Raw genomic sequence first — 13,529 nt, 5'->3', positions numbered from 1 at the left:
TTTAAACTTGGAACTCGAATTTGTCGTAGTGCTTCTGATGCGTTCTCCTTCCGAACAGTAAGTATCCGTTTGCAGCCCAGCTCTCTGATGTGGTCTCGTTCATCAGCTAGCATTGCCAACAAGATGTTCTCAGAATGGCAAAAGTAATCGTTTCTTTGAGTTCCGGTTTCATGTATCTGGAAAATTTTATTAGTCTCCACATATGTCGCGATCCTTCCGTGCACGCCGACCTGAATTTAACGTGGAACCATAGCGGTGCACACACAGTCATGACATATGTGACAAGTTCCACAAGATTCTTGGAAGGTATAGCTGTCACTACATATAACCGAAGCAGCCTGTTAGTGGTAGTCAACCATCTTGAATGAACCACCGGTCCGGGCTTTTGCAACGCAAGATCTTCAAGACATTGCCCAGTCTCTACTATTTTACACATGTTGAACAAATATAATTGATCCGTGCTCAAGTCAGCTCAATCCGAAGGAGGACAGTTGTCAAACTTTATAGCTACAAATTGTACAACTGGCCATTCTTCACCTGTCGGCAGTAAACTTCCAACGGGTCCAAAAAACAATTTTGGACCACTCGTAATTCCATCAAGATGAGTAATCAGATGCCTCAGCGGTAATTCATTTGCATGCAATAAGCAGACAAACCACTGAAGCGGTTTACCAAGGCGCTTTTCGAGCAAACGGATCACACCTCGGTGTGTGCCGGTATTGACATTAGTGCCATCGCACCCAATAGCCATTAGATCCTCTGTTTTAACTTTATTCTCCTTTAGATAGTCCCAGATACCTGTAGTAGTCTCGGCTCCTCCACTTGAAAGTGTAATGTGACCTAGGTACTCTAAATTTGGCTTGCAAACTAAACACACATGTTCTTCTACAATAAACCGTCCACGGTTTTTGTTACCTTTTCTAGTTTGCACTCTGATGTTACCTTTGCGGCCATCGAAATAGAGTCCATTCAGTTTTTGCTGGAATGCCTGGGTTTGTAATCGCTTTCTGACTTTTCGCCGTTCTCTACCAAGTTTATTCCTATCTATTACCATTGATGTGTCCCCCTTGTGTATAAGACCCACATCTTGCAATGTTGCACTGACAATAGCTGCTGTACAACGAACTGGAACTTTATATCTTAGCTTGTCGTACATCTTAGCTACATTTGGTAGTTCTAGTCGCATTTGTTTCTTGCGCTGCTTGTTATCAATATCCAATACTTTACTGTCTGTAGTGTCAGTGGCAACACTGGCACTACAGACAGTAAAGTATTGGATATTGAAATCCGGATCCATTGCATCCATTCTGGAGTTGTCTCATTAGACTTTGCCAAAACATTTACATCGTCAACTTGTTCATCGATTTTGATACATTTGCGATGTTTTTCCATGAAATCATCAACTTGTTTTTGGCGTTTTTTTGTAACATGAGTTTCTTTGTAGTTCTTACACCAACGCCACCGATCATCATTTTTTGTTGATTTCGTTGGTCCGTCAAGAAGCTTCTCTCCACAGGCGGCACCTTATGCTCAAGTTTGCATCTGCAACTTGAAAAATCGATACATTTGCAGATTGCAATATCAAAGAGTTGCAGATCTGTTTCGGTAGCAAATCCTTTAAGTCGCTAGGTGAGTGCCGGATCATATTGCCTGGATTTATATGGTTTTAGCAAGTTTCTGCAATTGCTGTGGAGCATTCTGATTTTCTCTACAATTCTCTTGTGTGATATTACCGGGATTGAAGCTTTGATCCATATATGTTCGATATGTCGCGCTGTTCTTTCATCTCTCGTCGTATCTGCAAAAATTATGGTTGCTTTTGGTAGTACTTCATTGGAAGCTATACCATTTTAAAACCAAATTGGGCCATTTGGCAGTCATAAAATTGGGACGCCCTGGGGCATCACAAGATGACTTCTAAAATTCAAAATATTTTGCACGATAACTAACAAGGTCATGGAGCAACTATTGCACGCCCTGCCGTTTCCTAGTTTTCAAGACAGTTTTTTCAGCTCACCTTAATAAACAATGCAAAACTGATCAAATATTGTGTGACAAAATGGTTCATTTAAAATATTTGTTTCTCATTTCGTATTTGTTGTTAGGTTTGAGTTTGAAAGTATTATTAAAAACGGTAGGGGATAAATTATTTCTCTATAAATATACAAAAGACAAAACTTAAAAAAACATTGAGTTTAATAATCACATTTCAGTAAAAATATACTTTTTATGTGTAAAACGATCAGCATAGTTAATTAAGCCGATCACGAATTTTTGAGGACGATAAAGAAGTTTTAACTTTTTACAATTCATCTCCCCCCTCCCCACTTTTATGCAGTGTTAGCAGTATTTATGTAACTGTGGATAAAAGAGTAAAAAGTTGGCTTAAGCAATTTTTATTAAGGTATTTACAAACTTTATATAAAATCCCAATTTTTTTTGAAATTTTAGTAGATACATAATTAATGTGGTGATTCCAGGAGATGTTTTCATCAAGATAAAGCCTAACAGTTTTGTAACGGAATCATTTTTTATTTCAATTTCGACTATATAAAGTTGCGGCAAATTCGTTGGTAAAAATCACTTTTTTGCATACTTAATTTGAATGGAATAGAGTCCATTTGTTTTTATTATTATTAAAAGTTTGCTAATTAATTTATAAAAAATTTATCACAATTATCAAATTTTTCAAGAATCTATTCTAGCTCCTCTTCTATTTTTTACTTATGTCAATAACCAAAAGTCTCGTCAAAATTATATTGCATAATTTTTGCTGACAACACCAATCTCCAACCAATCAATGTTTTATTCTTCTATCTCAATCAGTGACCTTTTTATAATTGCAAACTTAGAACTTAATAACTTAAGAAATGGTTCAGAGCTAACACGTCATTAAATTTAAACAAAACTAAATGCATTTTACTTCACTCCAACCAAAAAAAAGAGCTTCCCCATTAATTTTATAAACTCTTAGTATTAAAAGCAGAAATACTGAACGAAACCATCTAAATTTCTTGCTGCGCTTCTTGACAAGAATTTATAGTGGAACTCTGACATAAATGCCATTAATACGAAATTCTCAAAAAACATTGGTCTAACGGGTGATTACTAAAAATCTGGACAAAATTGCTTACATCATATTTCTATATGCAACTAATACTTATTTTTTCAAACAATTTTTAAAATGTTTCAAATTTATTTTTCTTTTAAAATATATATTAACTTTTATATAAGTATTTTAAATTTAGTATTAAAAATGACGTCAAACGAAGAGCTCCAGAGAAAACGTGTGTATCAGTTTTATCAAGAAAATTCAGATAAACCTAAATCATTCACTGTTTCTCATTTTGAAGCAGAAAACTTATCAAGATCGACTATATATGGAATTATTAAACGTGTAGAAGAAAATAAACCATTTGAAAGGCGAACTGGTAGTGGTAGAAAGCCAAAAATAATAACTAAGCGCGCCGTCAGTCAACTTACCAAGCTTTTTGACCATAATTGTGGCATTTCTCAGCGTATAGCTTCAAAAAAGTTCAAATGTTCTTAGTCACTTATTTCTAAGACATTGAAAACCAAAACATCAATAAAAAAAGAAAACAAATGAAGATTCCAAGTCGAACTGAGAGCCAGATATATATATATATATATATATATATATATATATATATATATATATATATATATATATATATATATATATATATATATATATATATATATATATATATATACTTAAACATTGTTTAAATAAAAAACAACATTGTCAATGGTACTTAAAGTTTTGTGCCTATAATGATTTCGTGCCTATGATGCTATCCCACCTTAAAAAGTGTGGCCATAATTGTAAACTGAAATACCACCCTCAAGTTACCTTGACTAAAAAAAAAGTCAAAAGCGAAAAGTGATATGATAACTCTCCATTTAGCCAGAAAACAAAAATAGGCAGGAAACAAAAATAGGCAGTCGTTTACTAGCATTAATTGACCTGCACTTTCCAGTAAACCATAAATTACACAAAACATTCAACAAACTTTTAATCAAAGTTAGTTATAGCTATATGCAAATTGTAAAATCTTTAATTAGTTCACATAACCACGAGGTTTTACACAGTGATACAAATTTGAATGCAAGAACTTGCAACTGCTTCACAAATACCGCTTTTCCATTGAACAATCATTGTTTATTAATTAAAATACTTGGCAATGACATTGCAAATGGAGGAAGCATTTTTTTAACAATTTTGTCATATATATTGTCGTGTAATTTTTATAAAACATATTGTCGTGTAATTTTGTGCACCGTTAATATTAAAGTGTTCAAAAGTGTTTGTTTATATAGTCGTGCATTTTTTTTTTATAGTGTTGTTGCTAATTGTTTTTATTATTGCCGACTGCCAACTATAGATCCATTTTGCCGACTCCAGTGTCCAAAATGCCGACTAATAAAATTTGTAGGAGGGCTAGACAACCCCTATGCCCCCCTCGGGACAGGCCTGTTTAAGTGATCTCATACTTTTTTATCTCATCATAGTATTTAAATATATCTTTTTGTTTTATTTTTTAATTATTATTTATTTTTATTACCACCCTTCTGATCATTAAACGTTGTGTAATATCATTCATTTATTATCGCTCATGTCAGCTCATTCACTTTTTCCTTTTTTGTTATTAGTCTGGCTTTTTTAATAGTTATTATTCTTCTTTTTATTATAATTATTATTTGATCACTATCCATATTATTACTTTTTGCTGTTTGTTTGTTTTATGCTTATTTGTTTATTTTATCAAGGTGTCGCTCTAATTAGTCGTTGGAGCGACACCTTGTAAATAACCTTGTAAAGTAATATTGTTTATCAAGCTACTGTGATTGATGAAAATCCAAATCCTAAAAAAAAAGAAAAAATATATTTCGGTATCAGTAATACGCCATTCAAGCTTAGATATGCAAACCATTTAAAATCCTTTAATGGCGTGAAATACAGAAATGATACCGAGCTTTCCAAGAGAATTTTGGAGTTTAAAAGAAAAAAACATAAAACACGCAATAACTTGGAAAATTATAAACACTGTAAACCTATCAAAACAACATCCGAAATTTGTAACCCCTGCCTTCATGAGAAAATCATATTTTTATATCACAATGAAAACAACCTGCTTAACAAAAAAGACAAATTATTATCTAAGTGTCGCCATTCCAACCAATATCTAATGTTCTCTTTTGATACCGGAGACTAGGGTTAGGACTATTGTAATTGTAATTGTAAAAATTAATTACAATTACACATTACAATACAATAATATTGATAATAATATTTACAGAAACAATAAAAAAATTTTATTTTGGTATTGTATTGCTGTGATTAAAAACAATTAACATAAGTATTGTATTGTTTTTTTTTCTAACAATACAATAAAATTCGAGAACTATTATAACACATCGCTCAATAAGTCCGTAGGATGACATATAGATGGCAACACAAATACCGAATCCGTATTGTTTTTAGAAAGTACCAACCTTCAAACGATATCTGTCAAAGTTTCATGACAATCGGACCATTATTTACAAAGTTAGTGTGTGAACGATTGAATCAACTTTTGTGAATTGAAAAAAATGGAAAAATCAGAATTTCGTGTGCTCATTAAGCATTGCTTTTTGATGGGAAAAATCACGGTGCAGACCAAACAATGGCTTAATAAGTGTTATTCGGACTCCTCTCCATCGAGGCAAATGGTTGAAAAGTGGTTTGCTGACTTTAAACGTGGTCGTACAAACACCAATGATGCTGAACGCTCCGGTCGCCCAAATTCGGCAGTTACTGAGGAAAACATCAAAAAAATCCATAAAATCGTCTTATCCGACCGCAAACTGAAATTGAAGGAGATTGCCGAGGCCATAAAGATATCAGAAGGCAGTGTGTTTACAATATTACACGAACATTTGGGTATGAGAAAGCTTTGTTCGAAATGGGTGCCGCGTTTGCTAACACCGGACCAAAAACAACAACGAATCGATGATTCTGAAGCATGTCTGGCACTATTTCACCGAGATAAAAAGGATTTTTTGCGTCGCTACGTCACAATGGATGAAACATGGATCCACCATTTCACTCCTGAGTCAAATCGACAGTCGGCTGAGTGGACACCAGCGGGTGAAAGCCGCCCAAAGCGCCCAAAGGCTCAAACTTCTGCTGGCAAGGTTATGGCCTCCATATTTTGGGATACCCATGGTATATTGTTCATTGATTATCTTGAGAAAGGTAAAACGATCAACAGCGAATATTACATGGCATTATTGGAACGATTGAAGGCTGTAATTGACGAAAAGCGACCGCACATGAAGAAGAAAGAAATTCTCTTTCATCAAGACAATGCACCGTGTCACAAGTCAATGAAAACAATTGTAAAAATGAATGAATTACACTTCGAATTGTTGCCCCATCCACCATACTTGCCTGATTTGGCCCCCAGCGATTATTGGCTGTTCTCAGATCTCAAAAGGATGCTCCAGGGAAAGAGATTTGGATCGAATGAGGAGGTCATCGCCGAAACTGAAGCATATTTTGAAGGAAAAGATAAATCGTTCTACAAACATGGTATCGAAAAGTTAGAGAAGCGCTGGAATGACTGTATCGCCTTAAAAGGAGACTATGTTGATGAATAAAATCAAATTATGTCAAAATATTGTTGTTTTATTAGCTATCCTACGGACTTATTGAGCGATGTGTTATTGCATTGTTTTAATGAAATAAAATTACAATAACTATTGTATTGTTTTGATGAAAACAATTACAATAACTATTGTAGTGTATTACTTTACATTAATGTAGAAAAGCTAACGTATTTTAACGTATTTATATTCATCTCTGACGAACTTACTATTACTTTTGCTATTTTTTATTTACGAGTTTGCAATATATTGCAAATTTTATTTTTTACATATTTAGATTTCGCATCACCTATCTTGTTATGTATTTCTAAGCTCTAAATGGCCGCAAAATATTGCCTGTCTGATGATAGCCTTACTATTATGAAAAAAAGCATTCATAAATTATTTTATTCAGCCCTTTTATTTTTTCCTCTTGATTTTAATGCTGCAAAGGAACTTAAAATATATATGAAAACTAAGTTTAGTAACACAAACAGTTAAACATGGTAATTCTTCTTAAATAAAAATGTTAATGTCTTTTATTACAATAACAATATATTGTTATTGTTTTATAAAGACGAATTACAATACAATATTTATTGTTATTGTAGTGGGCCATTACAATACATTTTTTTTCAGATATTGTTATTGCTTTATAAAGATGAATTGCGATACAATATTTATTGTTATTGTATTACAGAATTACAATAGTTGTAAATCACAAGTGTTGTTATTGTTTCTAAATTAAGTTAATACAATAACAATAATTATTGTTACTGTTATTGTTTTCATTACAATTACAATAGTCCTAACCCTACCGGAGACTAAAAAGTTACACTTTTTATTACGTCAAAAGTCGTTCTACCGTAATTTTTAACTCATTTGTTTTTTTTCTAATGGTTTTTTTTATGTATTTAATAGCTGGTAATTGCTGTGTATGGCACGAAACTTTAAATACAGGGTCGGCCACAGTTATTTTCGTCTCGTCCATAATTATTTTTGTCGCGTCCATAATTATTTTCGTCACGTCCATAATTATTTTCGTCACGTCCATAATTATTTTCGTCGCGTCCACAGTTATTTTCGCCGCGTCCATAATTATTTTCATATTTCAACAATATAATTTCTCAAAATATTATTTTTAAAAAATATTACAAAAGAATTTTTTAAATAAGCATTAATTGCTTAAACTACAAGTTCTAAAGTAGAATAAAGTTTAAATATTTTAAAGAATAAAAATAACAAGTTATGAATGATTCAAATACATATAATCAAGAATCAAATTTTAATGAAATAGTTGAGTTAGAGAGGCAAATCAATGGTCGTGCTTCTTATAAGAAAGCAACTATTGAAAGCATTGAAACAATAACGAGGATGGTAGCTAATAAAGAAAAAAACGTTGATATTTCACAAGCTACTGGGCTTTCTTTAAGAACAGTCCAAAATTGGGTAATGAAACTTTCAAATAATCCCGATGCTAAACCAAAAAAACGTGGACCTGTTGCGAAGATTAATACTGACCGTAGAAGAGAAATTGAACTGTTTGTATCGGCAAATAATTCCCTTACAGCGATAGATATGGGTGAATTAATATCCGAAGAAAATAAATGCTCCACAACAACTATAAAGAGAGAATTAAAAAATATGGGTTATACTAGAAAGAGATTAAAAACCAATTGTGGCTGCAAGAAACTCAGCGATGGTTATAGGACAGAGATTTCTATATTGTACTCATGTTTCTTCTATTAATGATAATGACATAATTTTTATTGATGAAACCGGTTTTAACCTTCACCAATCAAGACATCATGGATATGCATTAAGTGGGAGTACACCTTATATCACTGTACCAACACAAAGGGGAAGAAATATAAGCCTTATATGTGCTATTTTCGTAGAAGGTATTATATCATTCCAAATGAAAGTAGGATCTTTTGATGCTGTCAGTACGAAAGAATGGATTGAAAATTCATTGATTCCAGCCCTAAATAATCGAAGGTATATTATCATTATGGATAATGCTCGATTTCATCATTCAGCTATTGTAACTTCTGCAACTCAAAATGGAATGTTGTTCACTTTCTCCCACCCTATAGTCCGCAACTTAATCCCATTGAAGAGCTTTTTGGGGTAATAAAAAATAGATACAATAGAATTATTCCAAGACCAGCAACTACGGGGGATATGGAAATGGAAATATCAAATATTCTTTTAACATCTCGTAATGAATCACTACAAGGATTTTATACACATATGCGTGAATGGGTAGTAAACGGAATGAATTCATTTAAATGAAATTTATTGACTATCTTATATCTTTATTTACATCTTTGCATTTACATCTTTGTATTTATATCTTTATTTACTTATTTGTATTTTTTCACATTCAAACTGTAAAATTTTTATTAAAATAGAATACGTATATTTTATCTAAAAACGTGTTTTGAGTGAATCTAAACCTATAACACTTTTTAAATTAAACTGATAGATTTGTTTCATTTTCTAAGCAATAAAAAAATCTTTTATAATATCAAATAATTTTAAACGTGACGAAAATAATTATGGACGCGGCGAAAATAACTGTGGACGCAACGAAAATAATTATGGACGTGACGAAAATAATTATGGACGCGACGAAAATAACTGTGGACGACCCTGTACTATTAATAATGTTGTTTTTCATTCAAACAAAGTTTAAATATTTATTGCTCTATTATTGTAATATTGAGCACTGTTATACGTTCAAAAATTTTTGTATTATTTTAATATAATATAATATATAAACAATTAATCAATATATATATATATATATATATATATATATATATATATATATATATATATATATATATATATATATATATATATATATATATATATATATATATATATATATATATATATATATATATTATATATATATATATATATATATATATATATATATATATATATATATATATATATATATATATATATATATATATATATATATATATATATATTATATATATATATAATGCAGGCATCACTAAAGATCTATAACTTTTGGTTAAATAAACAGAGCAGTTACACAAAAAAGTATATTAAAAAAGGAAAAGCGTGGATAAAAATATTTAAGTTTTTGATACTAATTTTATTATAGCCTTTTTTGGAGAAATAAAGTTCATGCACAGGGGCGGATCCAGCATTCTTTTGACTTTGAGATAATTTCCAGCCGTTAAGAAAACTCTAAACATTTATATGTTTATGTTTACGTCAAACTTAGATTATTTGCAAAAAATTGGGATGATTTAAGTCTGGCACCAAAAAAATCCCAAATTTTTCTCCCCCTCTTCCTAATGTGAGAGCAACAAGTTAATAAAATATTTTTTTACTCTTTTCAACTAGATTTATATTCATCAAATTTTAAGTTTCAGAGTATAATCTTTCAGCATTCAAAAATTATGACGATATAAAGTTTGAAGCCCCTGTAATTGAGGTGGATACAAATTTTATATTTGCATAAATTTTGACATAAGTATAAACATATAAATTTTAGAAGTTTGCTCCATGGCTAATAGTTATTATTTTATTATTAAAAGTTATATATTAAAAATAAAAATATTATTATTAAATTTTAGTCTCAAACACTTAAAAATACTGGATCCACCTCTGTTCATGCAATCATCAAATTATTGTATACTTTAAAAAAAGTATTTTATACTCAAAGTTAAAACCCACAATATTTAAATATAAAAATTTACAAAATTAAAAATGAAAGTTTTGTTAATTGTGTTTAAAGTCGTCTAAAAACGTTTTTTAAATGACTCAAAATAAAAATGTGAAGCAAAAAAAAAGTGCTAAGAATCATGAAATTGTTATTGAGTTTTAAAATATTTCAATTTTACTTGAAAAATGCATAACTTCAGTGGAATTATACTTTTCTGCATCATATAAATCAGAATCTTCATCTAATATAAGAAAAGTCGGCATCATCAATTTCACCCTTGTGATAACTCTTGTTGAATTTAATGCAAATATATTTGATAGACTTATTTGTGATGATGTTGTTGACAGTGTTGATGTTTAGAAAATTTGTATTAGAGTCAGATAAATATTTTGATGTTAAATGCGTTCTGACAGTTGTGACACTTTAAATAATCAAACACAACTTTGCTTACATTCTTATTGAAAATTTTCAATAATTTCAATTTTTATCATTTCATTGACTAACAGTATTTCTTTATCACTTCATTGACTAACAATATTTCTTTATTATTTCATTGACATTTCTTGAGTAGGTAGTTCCATTAATTAAAATTGAAAAGGAGCATCCAGGACGTTTTGTTTAGATAATAGTTTGTTATTGATAAGTGGTAATATACATGTTGTACAAAGCGAATGCAAGTTTTGAAATAAGTGCTTTATACATATTATCATCGCAAATATGACACTTACATAGGTGTACATGCGAGTTGAAGTTTTCTTTAATGTCTTGTAGTTTCAGATTTAAAGTTGGTGGTGGTGAAAGTTTAGTATATTATTTATTGTTTTTTGGGTCTAAGGTTCTGTATCGTCATTACTTAAGGGCCTTTTTTTATGTGATTACCATTTTTGTTTCTGTTCTTCCTTTATTTACTTTAAAGCTAACATATTCACATTGATCGCAAATGCTATGCCAGGGTTTAAGTTTAGTATTTGAACCTCTTCTAAGTTTCTCATTATTGAAAAGCATCTGTGACACATCTTTTGTGGGTGCATACTTGGTTTGTTCTTGTCGATTCGAAAAAAAAATCATAAAATATCATTTGTATATGTCGAAAAAATAAAGCTGAATTTAGTAACAAAACTTTTAAATAAATTGTATATATAGGATAAAAACTATAAAGCTATAAACTTGCTTCTTTAACAAATCCCAGAGTCTCTGTGGACATGTTGTTTTAAACATGATTGTAACTCTCTGCTATTTTTGAAGGAAGCATTACACAAAATAAAGTCAAGCCATGGATTAAGTCTATTTGTTCGCCTACTGATAAGTCCCGTTAATGATTAGCAAAATACTAAACTATAACAAATAAGGTAAAGTGGCGTTTGAAATTCACACGTCTTTAAATATTTTATTTTTTAGCTGTGACATACTAAATTTTGTATACCAATGATAATGATGCCATAAACTGATGAACAATTTAATAAAATATCTAATGTTATTGATAGATAATTAATTTTGTTTTTGGGTTCAACTGCCAATTTTACTCCTATATGGGGTAACATTGACAGTAGTATGTTTTATGATGTAAATGTTAAAGTTGCATCATGAAGGGTAACATCATCATTGGAATATTGACAAATAAAATAAAGAAAATATTTTTAAAATATATTAGCACCAATCTACATTTTAGTGTTAAAATAAACAGCATTAAAAAGTTGTAATGTCGCAATGAAAATGTAATGCTATATTATTTTTTAGAAGATATCAATTAGCTTCAGTTCTGATAGTGTCTACTTAAGAACATAAAAAAGTATGTTACTTTAAAATTAAAAATTTTTTCTCTAAGATTTGTCCAACTATTAAGCTCTACATCACATTAATGACTCAATATCTGATTACAGCAAAATCCCGCAGCGCTGTAATTTTTTGTCGGATGTCTTCATTACAAATTTTTTAGTATTTGGTTTATTTTCAGAAACAACAAGATAATTTTTTACATTTTCAGGTTTTGATGTTTTGTTTTTACCAATATTATGCAACATTGTTAGGATTTTAACTTTTTGCAGATGTCGGTTTTTAAATCTGTTGATATATTCTTTTAAATATATTGGTATATTCTTTTTTTTTTCAGAACAACTCTTTTAATTTACGGTTTGCTTTTTTTTATTCCATTTCATATAATTGTAAAAGTATTATCATCACATGTAAGACATTTCGTCAATTTTTGCTTGATTCTTGGCCCATGGGGTGACTAAAGCATTCCTGTCGTAGTTACCCTAAAACTGAAATATGCGTTTAAAAAAAAAAAAATACTAAAAAAATTTTAAACATTTAGTATTTAGAAATAACATCATAAAAACACATGTAAAAATGATATGTATGGTTTTACTTATCTTTTTGACTAAAGTTTTTTAGCAATAAAAAAACTAGAAATTAGTTAAACTTATGCCCTCCGTATTGTGTTGTTATTTACACTTACTATTATGTGCATAAAAATAGTTATACTTGTTCATTTAACATCGGGCAACAGCATCTATTTAATTAGTTTAAACAATAATCAACGGGTGACTGGTAAAAAAATTTAATCTAATACATGTCAATGTTACCCACATGTCAAAGTAAGCCCGCGTTACCTTCAATGTTTTTAGTAAGTAACTTGTAAAATTTTTAATCCTAAGATTACTGTTGCGCCATCACATGCTGCATAAACTAAACAATTGTTTAATTATACATCTGTCACCCAATAATGATAAAGACATTCGAGTAAAGCATTAAATACTTCTTTAACCGTAATGGTTTCAAGTTCCACTATCTTAAAAAATAAAATAATTAGTAAATTCATTCAACTGTACAGGTTTGAATGTACACTATGAGAGTAAATTTTTGGATTTTTTTGGTTTGACAATCTTTACTGAAATTTTGTTCTTTAATTTCACATATACTGCAATCATTTTTTCTCATTTTGTTACATATATGATTTGCAATGTTATTGCATGTGTTTATGGAATAAAGAACGAGATCAGTTTTTTCAATTCAAACTCGTTTACTTTTTTTGCAGATTAGTTTTTGTTTCAAATTGTAAATATACAAAATAAATTTTTTTTGTGACTTTATTTGCAGTTCGTAAATGTTTGCTGCTAAATATTTTTACACGTTCGAGACTTTAAAACATTGTTCTAAAGAATCTTCC

Source organism: Hydra vulgaris, chromosome 05 (genome assembly GCF_038396675.1).
Source record: "Hydra vulgaris chromosome 05, alternate assembly HydraT2T_AEP".
Taxonomy (NCBI): Eukaryota; Metazoa; Cnidaria; class Hydrozoa; order Anthoathecata; family Hydridae; genus Hydra; species Hydra vulgaris.
Note: the sequence above shows the minus strand (reverse complement) of the source record.